Genomic DNA, 13,727 nt, shown 5'->3' with positions numbered 1-13,727 from the left:
GGCGCACCCCTAGCTTACCGTACTCTCGTGGCAACTTGACAGGACGAAAGTGCGCACACACTTCAATAAACGAACAACTTCGTCATGTCAAGATCTTGACGGGGCTCCGAGCTGAGGACTCTCGTAATAGCTCACTGTTGGTCGAGCAAAGCCACCACCTTCCTGGGAACCGTCTAACGTCTTAACCATGCACCCCTCGGCTCAATTGTTTTGGCCACGTAGAAGGACGTCGATCAAGCCTGGCCCGGTGAACGACATTCATTTCGCCGAATACGGTGCAACTCCCATGTCAACAACACTCGCACGCGTACCTAAAGGGTTATGTCAGACGTGTTCGCCCGGCCGCAAGTCGACAGAGGTGTATGAACGACAGAGCTCAGAGAAGTCGGAAAAGGCTTATAACTCCCCCACCCCACCCTAAGAGCGAGTCGGGAAAACACAGACATTACCGGGAAAGAAGGGGGAGAGGGAGAATACCTTCTATTACAGCAACCAACGGCTCTAAGCACACGAGCGCAGCGCAAACACTTGCGACGAGCGCACAAGCTGCCCGTAAGCTCCGAGTGATGCCGCCCGGCCTTTGGATACGGGGGCATCGCATTCTTCGTCGTTGCAGCGTTAAGTCGCAGTCTGTGCTTGGCGAACAATAAGAAAGCGCAATCCATCCTCGGTAACTCACTCGAGTGCCGGTGGACGCCGCGAAGAGTGACGTCATCACGAGTGATCCGTCTTGGAGGACGTCGCCCTATACCTGTCGCGGCACGTCGTAAACTCGTCATCTAACCGCGTGCCCTCGCCGCGCAGTGTAGGGGCACTGCTGACGGGAATGTTTCGTATGTTTGAAAGGCACCTCGACAAGCTGTTCGAAGCCAAAGACGCCTCGGCGGGTAAAAAAAGGCCGCCCAAAAGTTGGCAGCGAGATATACATGTGAGACGCACTGCCAGCAAGAAATTAATCCTCGAACGAGGAGTCCAGAAGATATTTTGCAACAATTCTTGTAGATTTAATTACTATAAGGTAAGAGTGCTTGAGAAGGCGACGCGGCATGCATCACTCGTTATGAGCTGCAGTGAAAACTATGCGCGTTCGTCTCCGAATCACGATGCACCAAGTTAAAAAGAAAATCGCTATAAATTATTTTGATCTGTCCGCCTTTGCGATGTGTACACATATTACGGTGTGTTAATGAAATACGGGAACGACAGGAAATGTCTTGTCCTATAGTATTTAGCTTTGGTTCCCAGCAACGAAAATAGTGAACAAAAGTAGTGATCTGTATACGTACGTGCGTGCTTTGTGCGTACAATGCTGGTTAATGGCTCTGATATTCTTGCTAATGTTCAGCCTACTATGGGGGAACGCGCTCAGTCAGCAGTATTGCTTGGCACGCCAGCACAGCATCAGGCTACCCAAGTTGCGTTTTGTATACTGCTTACGCGAACGTTCACTTTACGCTCTCGATGGATGGATGAGCGTCCCCTTTGAAACGGGGCGGTGGGTTGCGCCAGCAATCTCTTATTTTGCCGAATGCCTCACCTATCTTATTTTCTTACAGACAAAAAATTTCAAGCATCAAGCTTTCTGAATCATAATTGGGAACTTTTGTTTTTGTACGCCTCGGTTGTTTGTGGTCTCCCTACTTTTCTGCCACCAAGCCTCCAATCGCATTTTACTAATCTCCGTTGCGGAAATCCTTACTTTCCCCCTGCAATGCCTAAACCTAAGGGCTTCAAGGAGGCCAGCGGAGCCTAAACCGACAGCGGGGTAGATATTTTCGCATTCTAATAAAACATCGTTTCCCTAGCTTTACCGCAGCAAGCGTGCTTCTCCCTTGGTGTAACTTGCTTTATAACTGCACGATCAAAGGCGCCCTGTTCTCGCTTCGAAAGGCAAGGAACTTCCCTTTGAGTTACCATAAATCGTTTCCTTCCCGATTTCGTTTTTGCCTCTTACTCACAGCCGGTTTCACTTCTCGTGGTGTTGTTAGAGCGCCGCCTATAGGCAAACCACGAGTATTACTCCAGACCGGTCTCGCACCTTTGTGCAAGCAACCGCATGCTTTTGACAGTCCTCTTTCCTTAACAGCAGCACAGCAAAGCCGCGCTGTGAGCACCAGCTCAACGATGCTAGTCAGATCCAACGGATTCCCAGCTGCAGCGGGACACGCTTCGGGGGTGCTAAGCGCGGCCGTCGTCTCATGTGGTCGTCGCATGCTGCTGCAGCCGCGCTCGGTCCGTGAGGTTTCGTCCAGATTCAGAGTTCCTCGGTTCAGTTTTGAACGCCTTTCGTTGTCTTCAACCAGGAGACATTCGACGGCATACACGTAGACACATATGCAGTCCGCCGCCCGATTCACCTCGCTTCACTCGCTAAAGATGCCGGGCTCGCGAAAACCAAACAGAAAATGAAAATACGTGCGGCGCTAGTCATAACGCTTGAATCGAGTCCCCCTTCAGCGACGCTCACCGGTGGCGACCGCCCCTCCACCTCCGGGATCTACGCCGTTCGCCACAGCGCGTTTCTTTAAAAGCGTGCAGTCTCGCGGACGCTATATATGCAGTGTCTACAGGAAAAATAATATTCCTAAGATATACGAATATCTTAGGCTTATGCTATAAATGTTCGTGTCATGAGTCACCAAAAGTTTTGGTTGTACGATGAGATGTAGCCATGTGGTATATACGCTTTGTATTATTACCCATTCATCTGCAAAACTGGACTACTACTTTACGGAAATTTAATAAAGGGAAAATGAGACATCCACCTTTATAGCAATTGCTCCGAATGGGGGGATGTCTCATATTCCTTTTATTAATTACTTCCCTCCACCTTGCGGGTTTCCGCAGAACTATTACGCCTATCTTTTTACGGAAATTTCCGTGTTTATATGCTTGTACGTGTTTGTGCGTGTTGTACTATCTTCTGCGGCTTACCCAACTATAGTGAACACAACTTTGACAACTTTAGATGTGTTCGTTCTCTTTGACTGCATTCGACGGGTTCTGAAGGCCTGATGGTAACGACGACGATGATGATTTGAGTTTCTTTCGCGATAGTGCCAAGTATGGCCAACGAGCGCCAGAATGCACTAACCTCTCCTGTATCGTTATGTTATTGACAAGAGAAAAAAAAAAAAGAAGAATGGCACAGCCGCAAAAGCGAAGAAGGTGATGCCGAATTTGGTCACCGCTCGCGCAGTGCACGTTCATCGCAGCCTATTCGTACATGCTCCCTCGGACCGGAAGCCTCTCTTTATTGCGAGAATTCCCTTCCCCTGTCGGACTGCGAAACGCCACATACAGGCCAGTCCGTTGATTTCCACGCAGCCGTGCTATGGAAGCCGTGAACAGAGCTCGAACACGAAGCACGTGAAGTCGCGTGCAAGGCGTCTACACGTATTATTCCAGCCGCTGGAATGACGCGTACAGACGCGAGCAACATACTGTGCACCACAGATGCCACGAAATCGTCTTTTTCTTCTGCTTTCTACGTGCAACTGTTCGATCAGTATAATGCAATGTGACAATTCCAAGTTGCGCTAGATCAAAACTTTCGTACTCTTGTGTACGCGCTACGCTCACGTTTCGTATGGGCGCGTATCCTCGTTGTGCGACTGCGCTAGAATATATATATATATATATATATATATATATATATATATATATATATATATAGCTATTCCCATGGTCTCTAGACTATTGCAAGCCATACTGGAAGCCCAGTCTGTTGCTCGTAAAACGGGTCGCAGACTTACGTAGTAGGTGCACCAGTACACCCTTACAAGGTGTTGTCATCAAGTTTATTTTGCGTTTTTATTAACTCTTCGTTGCTTTCGAGTGACCATCTGGCGAAATCCAATTGAATACCATGCACGATTTTTATAAGGGCGGTCGCAGCCGTCATTGGTCGACGCCGAGTCTCGAAGTACGCTGCACAGATTTAGTGAAAGGGTGTAGGTAGACCACCACGAGCGAAGGAGAGGAAATAAAAAAAAGGAAGATGGCGGCTTTTGCAGACGGGATGATTTGAAGCGGGTTCGTCGGCCGCGGGCAGCCCGGCTGTGCGAGAAGACGAAGCCGGCAGGCCGACGCGAAGGAAAGAAGTGGTGAAAAATAAACAAAAATGCGCACGCGAACTGGGCGGTGATCAGAAGGCCAGGGCAAGAAAGAGGCAAGAAGGGACCACGCAGACAGAAAAGAAAAGAAAGCGGGGAGGAGGAGCGAGTGCGAGAAAAAGAAAATGAAGTTGTCTGGTGGCCCATTTTCGAGACAGAAGGAGTGAGACCAAGAAAGCGGCGTGCGTGCGTGCGTGTGTCCCACCGTGGCTCGAATTCCTCTCCGGCACGCGCTGGCATTCTCGGGAGAACCGTCACCACGGAGTTTCCTACTAAGACTACCAGAGGGAACGCTGGCGCTGCTATCGCTCGGCTTCGCGGCGCTGAATTATGGAGCCGTCTGGTCTTATTGCTTGTGCCTTCAGTCGTTCTTGTGGCTTTGTTTACTACGCTACACTGGTGTATTGGTCTAACTTTCGAAGGAATCATCTTTTTATTTATTATTTCGCGGTTTTACGTGGGAAAACCACTATCTGATAACGAATCATGCCGTAGCGGGGGTCTCCGGAATGGCCCCCGAGGTGCTTTGACGCGTACCCAATGCACGGCACACGAGCGTTTTTGCATTCCGGCCCCATCGGAATGCGGCCGCCGCGGCCGGGATCTAACAAGCGATATCGTGCTCGGCAACGCCACGCCGTAGCCACTGAACTGTTACGCCGGCGGATAAACAAAAACATTTTTCTAAACGCAGAAGGTAATAAGACTGAGCACATGCATAATCACTGCGAATTGTCGCACTTATAACGCACTATTTTACTGAAAATGATCGGTATCCAAGGTCGCAAAGCCGTGCGAAGCCAGAAGGACGAAGTTTAAGCAAATCCATGTACTGTATAACCCATGCTGGCTGAATCACCATGCTTGCAGCTGCAATACACACGCTATAGCACTGGAGTTTCCTCTAGTAACGATTCTACGAAACTCTGTACGGCAGTAACCGGAAAGACACCGCTGGAAGGTTTGTCTCCTATACGGGGAGTGTGCTCAAACCTGCCATCTGACAAACGCGAGCCTGAAACGAGCGATCGTCGACGAGAACCCGTCAATGGTAACGTGGGTATACACACACAAGGACCTTGCAGGACGCTGGGCGACTGTGTTGGCGCGAAGCTTACAAACACGTTTTATAGCGTTCGTCATCTTTTTTTTTCTTTATCACTCCGGCGGGAAACGTGGTACAAGAAAATGACATAACGACTGAAAGTATTATCAGGGTCCTTCGTGTTACGAATGATATCAACCTCTGAAAGAGCAAGGAACACGACGGCGCTACGCGAGTAACTTTTTCTAAGTAACTCCAGGAAGGCAGGCGTGCAACTGATGCATATACACTCCCCCCCCCCCCCCCACACACACACACGTGCGCAGAAAATAAAACACGAACTTGCACGCGCGCAATATTTGTAGAAAGCTGCCCAGGTTGGCTACACGATACGACAGTAAACGTTGGCACTCGGGTTTATTACTCGCACTCGCGGTACATGCCATGTGCGATCACCACACGCACTGGGCGCCTGTGAATAAGACAGGCAGGTGTCAGCCGCTTCCGATCGCAATTTTGATGTCGAATTTCACGCGCAGCTTCTAAAAAAATGTCGCGCATCGCACGAGTGTATTCGAGTATACGAGTTCATTCGAGAGAGCTGTCTCATCTCTATATAGTTAAGCACGCACTCTGAGCACGAACACCACCGTGACGTGATCAGAAAGCGCTTGTGTTTGCCACCCTCGCAGCAAGACTGAAGTTAGCATACGTAAAACAGCTCGCTACACGAAACCGCACGACGTCACTTTATGGGAGTTTCGGCGACGGTCGACGGCGCGGTGTGCAGCGGCTGACGAGCAGACGATGCGCAGTAAGAAAAGTGACAAAAACATTAGCGCTCGAACAGATGCACCCAGGCGAGCTCCTCTCTCCATCACAATCCGAAGGCTGGTGTTCCACATGCGTCGCAAACGAGGCAAGCGGGAGAAAGTTGGCGCCTTCGACTCGCGGCTACGATCAGGTTTGCAGTTGCACGGAAGCAGCAAGGTGAAGTTGCTGTAGCTCATTTCTCCAATTGCAAGGCGCGATAAAACTTCACCTTTGAATCAAGGAGCGTTGTTGCGGCTTTGTGGGAATATAAACGGGGCGCTCGTGAGCGGCCTTAACGGCGATGCGGTTTCACGCGAACACTATATATATATATATATATATATATATATATATATATATATATATATATATAGCTTTGTTCGGCCACAACACGTTCAACCACTATACAACAACACGCTCTTATGTTACGTCGGCGTTGTAGTCGAAGGAAAATAACGTATGCTCTGCGCCAGCAACTCGGCACGTTCACGCCTGTACGTATCCACTAACTCAGCATTCTGCAGACTGCAATACGTTTACGGACAAGCTAAAGCTCCAATGTAACCCGCTGTAAGAAATGGTCGCGCTATTGAAGCATTCGAAATGCGAAACCGTGTTCCGTCTACTTCTTGAGCCCATACGTACAGCGCACAAGAGGAAGAGCGCAACGAGGTGGCAATAAAAAGCGGAGCAAGCGCAGAAGGAGGGTACACCACGTCGCGACAGATACATGGGTCGGCAGAGATCCCCGTCGAGAGCGGGGGTGTAGGGGAAGCGCAACGGCGCTGCAGTCCACTTTCCCCTGGTCAGAGGTTCCTCGTTTACAGAGCTCGCGTCCAGCAGACGATACGTTCAATGCCAGACCAAAGGGCTCCGACGACCTTGACAGATCTTGTCACTTGTGGACTGCGGGAGCATGCCGTATAAACAAACTGCAGCGTCCGCAGAAGAGACCACTCCATGGTTTTTCGGGACGTTGCACGCTTTTAATGGGAGCGTGGCGCGGTCTCCGTGCGTGCGTGCCTCGCGATAAAGCGGAAGAGAGCGAGACCCCGAAATAGACCGATACCTCCTCCACAGGGTCAACTCCTGCGGGAGAAGCGCGAGGACGGCCGCTTCTGGCAGGGCGGCCGATGAACGAAAGTGGCCGACTTCCCGAACGTGCTGCGTAGGCAGGTCCGCTACCGTCGGATGCTGCTGCTGCTTGGCTCTATACCTATTTAACTCGATCGTACGACAAAAGAGGGAAAACAACTTGGCTGCAGCACTGGTAAATGCCCAAAGGACATAGCTCCGACGGGTGCGAAAGTGGACAGACAGAGAGACAGACAACGAACTTTATTTAATCCTGAGGAGCTACCAGGACCTCCTAATGGGAGGCCATTGTAGCCGCTGGCCGCGCCCACGTAAAGGACAGAACGCCGTGACGCTCCGCTCTTTCCTGGGCCCTCTGGATAGCCTGGGCTTGCTTTCTGAGTACCGTGCTTCTGATGGCCTCCTCCCATTCGGCTTCGCTGGAGAGGAAGTCGTTAGGCAACGCGGGACATCGCCAGAGCATGTGAGCCATTGAGCAAAAGGTTTCAGTGCAGTCAGGACAACTAGGGTCCACATCCGAGTACATCCTACTGAGGAATCCCCGCGACGGGAAAGATCCCGTCTGCAGCATTCTAAGTGTAGCTGACTGACCTCTACTGAGCTTCGGGTGCGAAAGAGGAGGACCGCGTTTTTCCTGTTCTGTCCTTCCTCGTTTAACTACGACAGTGGTTAAAAGGACGAAACTGGGTTTGCCGTGTCCAACCGTTACTTCCGTTCCATCGTTGTGTCATCGTAATCAGGCCACCTCCTCAGCTTCTTGTCCCAAAATACTTTGTCCACGATTGTAGCCACTGTGCATTGAACTCGTACCGCGAGGCATCAGCGCGCTAATTATGATCCTCGCTGAGAATGCCAACGTGGCATATATTGGAAGCATGCGCTCAATGCGGCAGAATAAACAAATTTGCTGAAAGACATGCGGCGAAGGTCGGGAAAGCGTTGAGACCTTGGTTCGGAGATATCAACTCTGGCTTAGGATGGACGTGCCGGCTCCGTGACCCCATCCCAGACAGAGACAGAGAGAGAGAGAGAGAGAGAGTTTTCTGCCGGCCAGCGTTATAGTCACATACGCGCTATTCTGAATGTTGGGGAGAAGGTGCTGATAAAGAAACAGAGGGGACGAGAAAAGGGGGGACTTGTTATTTACATGTATCCGTCTCTCTCGCCGTTTATAAGGCGGACGTTAACTCCAGGCACGAACACGCGGGAGTGCCAGAGAGAACTTGGTAGTGCCCTATACGTGAACATGCGTTCGCGAGCGCCCTTTCGGAGGGCACGCTCACGGCCGATCACCAAGGCGGGCGACTGGCTCCCACAGATTGTAGGTCAGGTGGACGCCCGCCGAGTGGCGCACCCGGCGAAATCGGGGCGCTCCGCGGACCTTAGCAAGAAAGCTAACTCGCTGTCAGGATCTCCGCCGACTGACCGTTCTTTTACTATGTTATATTTTTGGTGCTCCTGTAGTATACGCTACACAACAGTGAGCACGCGCTGCCCGGCAGCACTCCGGTGGTGATGATTACGCATGGTCATTCTCGCAATACGGCTGTAATGCAAGCGATTTACGTAATTGTAATGCAGCTAGAATGATACAATTATGCTCGATCGTCGTAGCGGAGCCGCGGAGGGCTCAGAAACGACCTGTCGAAGTGCGCCACACGCGAGCACGCGTCATCGCCGCGGGATGCTAAGCCCTCGTTTTGTGGGTCTCCCGTCGAATATTTCAATTTCGCCTTTCGAGTATGACTAACCAGCATTGTTGCAGCAAGAAAAAAAAAAGAAACAATGAAAGCCGTGCTGGCAAGCTTTTTCATTGCGCTCGGGGACCAGATAGGCGAACAGTCCCCGTTGAAGGGTGCACACTAACATGCGCAAATAAGTGAGAATCGGCGCAAGAGACGAGCCTAGAGATGAATAAGTAAAAAAAAAAAAGAAAAATCGGAATGGCGGCCCAAGTATGACTAATCTCGGAAAAAGAAGAAAAATCAAGATTGGGGCGACATGGAAGGTCGGCCAAGCACGGCGTGACAAGCACTGGGTCGCCAAGGAACGCGACTGAAGCAAGAAGAAGCCACGAAGTTGGGAGAGGAAAGAAACAAGAAAAGCGTGTACTACACGAAGCGGCGGGAAGCGAAAGTCACGCACACGCGCGCCAGCAGCCACAGGCCGGCGCACCCCGCTTCGGCAGCTGAGATCTCTCTCTCGTGCTGCCGTTCTCTCTCTCTCTCCTCCGCAGCAGCAGACGCTCAGCGAGCGATAAGAGGCGTGCGAGACTGGACGGCGCGGAACCCCCGGCCTGTGCACGCGGCACGCCATATGAGAAAGACGCATCGAAGCGACGGCCCCTTGCGTGGTAACCAAATAAAGTTTCCCCGTAAGCCCGGGCTGCCTCCACTGCGCATGCGCCGAGTTGCCGCTACCATTCGAGGAACGTCATGGAACGGCTTGCGCCGGTTAGACTGATTGCATAACATGGTAGCGTCCATACAACCTCCTCTTCGATCCCAGTTTGTCTTAGCTGCTTGCCCCTCGGGGAAGCAATGCACTTCAAAATCGGCCTTCGCTTAGAGTCATCTAACAAAAAATAAAATCACCACCCAACACTCAGTACAGATGCTCAATCAGCGAAGCTGAAGCGTGCGGCCCCGGTGTTTATCACTGGTTTAATCCCGACGGTTCATTAAACGACGGCGTGGTACATTGGCTGCCGGATCCTCAGTACGCAGTTTCAGCTTGCGCTCGACTGCACGGTGTAGACGTGCTCGTTCGCAGTTCGGCTCGCGACGTTGCTGAGTGAAAGCTGCTGCTCCCCAGGAGTGCGTATAACGCGCGGCCTTCCCATTTCGAAGCGAGAGAGAAACTGCTGCGCGCGCGCTCGGCTGCGACGGAGAACAATGACGTCACTACTGGCGCAGCCAATCACGCGCCTTTTTTTTTTTCGCGCTTGGGGTTGCGTCGAGAGAATTTTCGGCGTACAGGCGACAGACGGATGGTCAGACGAATCGGCTAGCCATATACAGCAAAGAAAGCTTATAGGCAAAGATATATAGGCAAAGAAAGCTTAGCTCTTAAAAAGAAAAGAAAAAAAAAGAAACGCGTATGTACGAGTAAATACGTCGGTTTGTCCGGTTCGTGTCAGTGGAGTGATTTTACTCTTCCAGTGGGTCGCCTTGCCCGCACGATGCCCCTGCTTGCTGCGCGGTTCGCGTTCGCCGGCGCTGAACCATAGAGAACGAAATTGCTGAACTGCGAGCCAAATTCGCAAAGGTACTGCGGATGGCGCCACCCAGCGCTGGAGCCGCTTCGAATCGATTCATCGCCGGCTGAGCAACAGGGCCGGGCGCACTGCCGGGTGGGGCCCCGCTCCCGAACCTGTGCCCGCGCGACGGGTATACCACGTCGCCGTCGGACTCCTGTAGCACGAACGTGGCGTTTTTAACGCGATATCGTCAAGGGCCCCGCGTCGCAGGAAAATCGGGCGTCGCGCGTCCAGCGTCGACGGTGTTTTCGCGGAAAATTCCCGAACCACGTATACCAACCACTACTGCATCGCGAGACCGTGTCTTTCGTTCTTTACAGAGTTATTCTTTGGAATTTTGAGAACGACAGCCCACAAACAAATGTCCTGAGAAAAAAAAACAAAAGAAGCACCGGCAGCGCATACCTGTTATGTTAGATCTCAGATTTAAATATTAAACGTGCGAAACAATAACAGGATATCGGCCAAAGCAAGAGGAAGCTTTTCTACCAGAAAGCTCGCCTTCGTGCATAGCGTTCGCCGCCAGCTTTTACCGGTAAACGTTGTGGTCACATAAGCTGCAGTTGTTACCAGGCGTGATAAGCAGCAGGGTTCTTTGAATGCTACTGCATGCCACTCGTTCAAGGCGAAGCTTAAGCGTCTTCCATTTTCTTTTCTTTTTTATACGCGTCCGCCGCCGTCGTTACTCGAAGCCTCGCACAGAGACCGGCTACGTGCGAAAGAGCGTCGGCATCCCGTAAAACAGAAAACGTGCTGCTTAAGAAGCATACGGGTCGATAGAAGCCGTATCAGGTGGTCCGGATTAATTTCGGCCATTCGAGATTCTTTGCCGTGCATCTAAACGTAACTTATGACGATAAAACAGCACATGAAACGAAGACAGACAGATAAAGGAAAAGCAACATCTGCTGTATTCGTTTCCTGCAAGTTTTACCGTCAGAAGTCACGGTGAACAATCTAGCCCAGCGTCGCGCAAACCTACGTAGCTTTTTTTCTTTTTCTTTCTTCAATGTCATCGTTATGAGCCCGGGAATCGAACCCACGACCTCTTGCTCGGCACCAGAACGCAGTCACAGAACCACAGCGGCAGGTAAGGGGGGTGAAAAAAAAAGAGAAGTCAGCAAATTTGTAGCTTATTTCTACGATTGCAACTGTCATTGATGCGAAGGGACAAATGAAGTCATTCCTTTATACAATATTTCTGTAGAAAAAGTAAACTAACCGGGGTCACTCAGTGCTATGATTGTATTACGTCTTATATAATTATACCGAACTGTGCATACGTTGTGCTACTTAACAATGTGCTGTGTTCTTCACCATTTCACAATCGACGTTTTACTTCTGCGATGTTCCTACTTCGTATTTATTTTCTCAACCAATGTTCCATTTCGTACTGGCGTTACAAAATTGCGCATTTTCTTTTCTTTTTTTCTTTCCTTTTACTAACGTAAATAATATCGACGTCTTTGTAATGTTCCGTGATAGTTTTTGCTAATTTTGAAATCAGATACCCCCCTGGGGTATTTAAATATCTAATGTTTACAGCCATCCACGTCACCGTGCCTGCTTTGTGCCCACCTCGTGACGAAGCCGAGCGATCTGTCTGTTAACGCTCGGCGCACCGTCGTCGTTCTGCGAATCGATTCGCTCGCTCGGTCGCGCATTGATTTCGCCGAAGCGCCGTGAAACTCTGGCGAGAGTTGCCTTTGGACGCATGCACTGCGAGTAGCGCACGACAGGGGAACCGCCCACTCGCCGACATTTGCATATCGCTTGGGCGCGGGACCAAAACAGGAAATCGCGAGCGCCATGGGCACTCGGTTATGCGGCCTCCGCCGGCGGCGGCAACGGTTTCGTAAGTGACGTCACCCAGCCAGAAGTGGTGCACATTCGTGATCACCGAAGAGTAGGCCAACCGAGCTCGCGTTCAAGCACGTGACCGCCGGATCTGCCGGTTGGAAAAAAACGATAACTCCTCTTCAGTCACGGTGCCGATTTCTGCAGGCGAATGATTTCTTTCTCGAATTCCGGGAAAAAAAAAAAACGAAAGGAACGAGGAAACACAGAAACTGAGCAGCGGGTCAACTGGTATCCCGCTGCTTACTTCCGATGTTACTCCGGTTCACTTCAGACTGCAAGGTGATTATTGCTGCACACGACCCTTTCCCAAAGTGAAGGTCACGTGTGACGGGACGGTCAACGTGCCGCATTCCGTCGGCAATGGTGAGGTATATAGTATTCCTTCGTTTTTCGTTGTGCCTGCAACAAAAAAAATAAACTTGTACACGTTCTTTGGGCCAGTGATCCAAACCTTATTGCGAAAAAAAAAAAAAAAAGCGACGCTACTGGCTGTATCTCAAGTCGAAATTTAACTATACCCAGTAGTTACGAGGATTAACTAGAGCACGCAGAAATTATCTTTGTACCATCTTCGATTTCTTTCGATAGCCTGCAGCACCTTGGAATAAAATTATGAGGCTTTGGCGCCTTTACTAATAGTGCACCGTAATTCGCGATCGAAAGCGATAACGTAATAATAAAGTCAGCTTAACGTACCAGGATTAACAGCGTAAGAAGTTGTGTGCACAGAAGTTACTTCAAGCACGAATTACGGCGAACAGCTATAGGTACGCGTTCAAAAGCAAAGCTTGCTCGTTAAGTGCGAAACGAAAGCACACCGGGCCCTCCTCGACACACTTGGCGCCCTGTCAAGTGTGCTGTCGTCGGCCAATCAGCGATACTAATAACCACGCCTCTCTGTCACACGCCTACTCGCCCATAAAGCGGTTAAGGCACCTTTGTGCTTCTTGAGGACGACGGGCTTGTGTGAGCGTCTGACTATAGCACAATTACTATTAAACCACACGCGTCAGCCAATTCACAGCTAATTTCCTTCTTTCCGTCCCTCCTCTCTCTCCCTGTCACCTGCTCTCTCCTTTCCCATACTTCCGATGTAGGGTAGCCAGCTGGACGTTATTCAGGTTAACCTTCCTGCCTTCTGCTTTTCTCTTTCCTTCCTTCTTTACTCGTCTGCACACTTCGCGCGCGTCGAAGCTTGCGTCTGCTACAGCATGTATCAGTTTTGTCACTTGTCAGATGCAGCGGTGTTCGAGGGAAAGTCTCGAATTCAAGGAACACGATGAGCCGACATATGTACAACACTGATGCGGGCGTCTCCAAAAAAAAAAAAATCTTAACCAGAGCATGCCATTGTCTCTTCGCGTGATTTGACACCTTAAAGCCTGAACTGATGTTCATTGCAGGGTAGTAAATCAGTACATGAATATCTTATCGCAATATCGCCAGAACAGGTGGCGATTCCTAGTGAACGTCAATACTGTGAAGCGACCTTGGTGCAGCAACCGATACTCCAATGAAAACGCGCTTTCTGAGTGTATGG

General features: G+C 50.5%; 1 protein-coding gene across 2 annotated transcripts in view; it reads right to left on the bottom strand.

Annotated features, from left to right (window-relative positions):
- The window catches only part of sn (fascin domain-containing protein singed), a 59,792-nt gene that overhangs the window by 42,970 nt on the left and 3,095 nt on the right, over positions 1–13,727 (bottom strand). Inside the window, exon 1 of one of the 2 annotated variants that reach the window (XM_075701036.1) lies at positions 19–38. The exons of the other annotated variant lie outside the window; for it this stretch is intronic. The gene's annotated coding sequence lies outside the window, so the exon portion shown is untranslated. Of the gene's footprint in view, positions 1–18; positions 39–13,727 lie in introns of those variants that run through there. 2 annotated transcript variants of the gene reach the window in all.

This window comes from Dermacentor variabilis, chromosome 8 (genome assembly GCF_050947875.1).
Source record: "Dermacentor variabilis isolate Ectoservices chromosome 8, ASM5094787v1, whole genome shotgun sequence".
Lineage (NCBI taxonomy): Eukaryota > Metazoa > Arthropoda > Arachnida > Ixodida > Ixodidae > Dermacentor > Dermacentor variabilis.
Note: the sequence above shows the minus strand (reverse complement) of the source record. Positions and strands in the feature narration are given on the sequence as shown.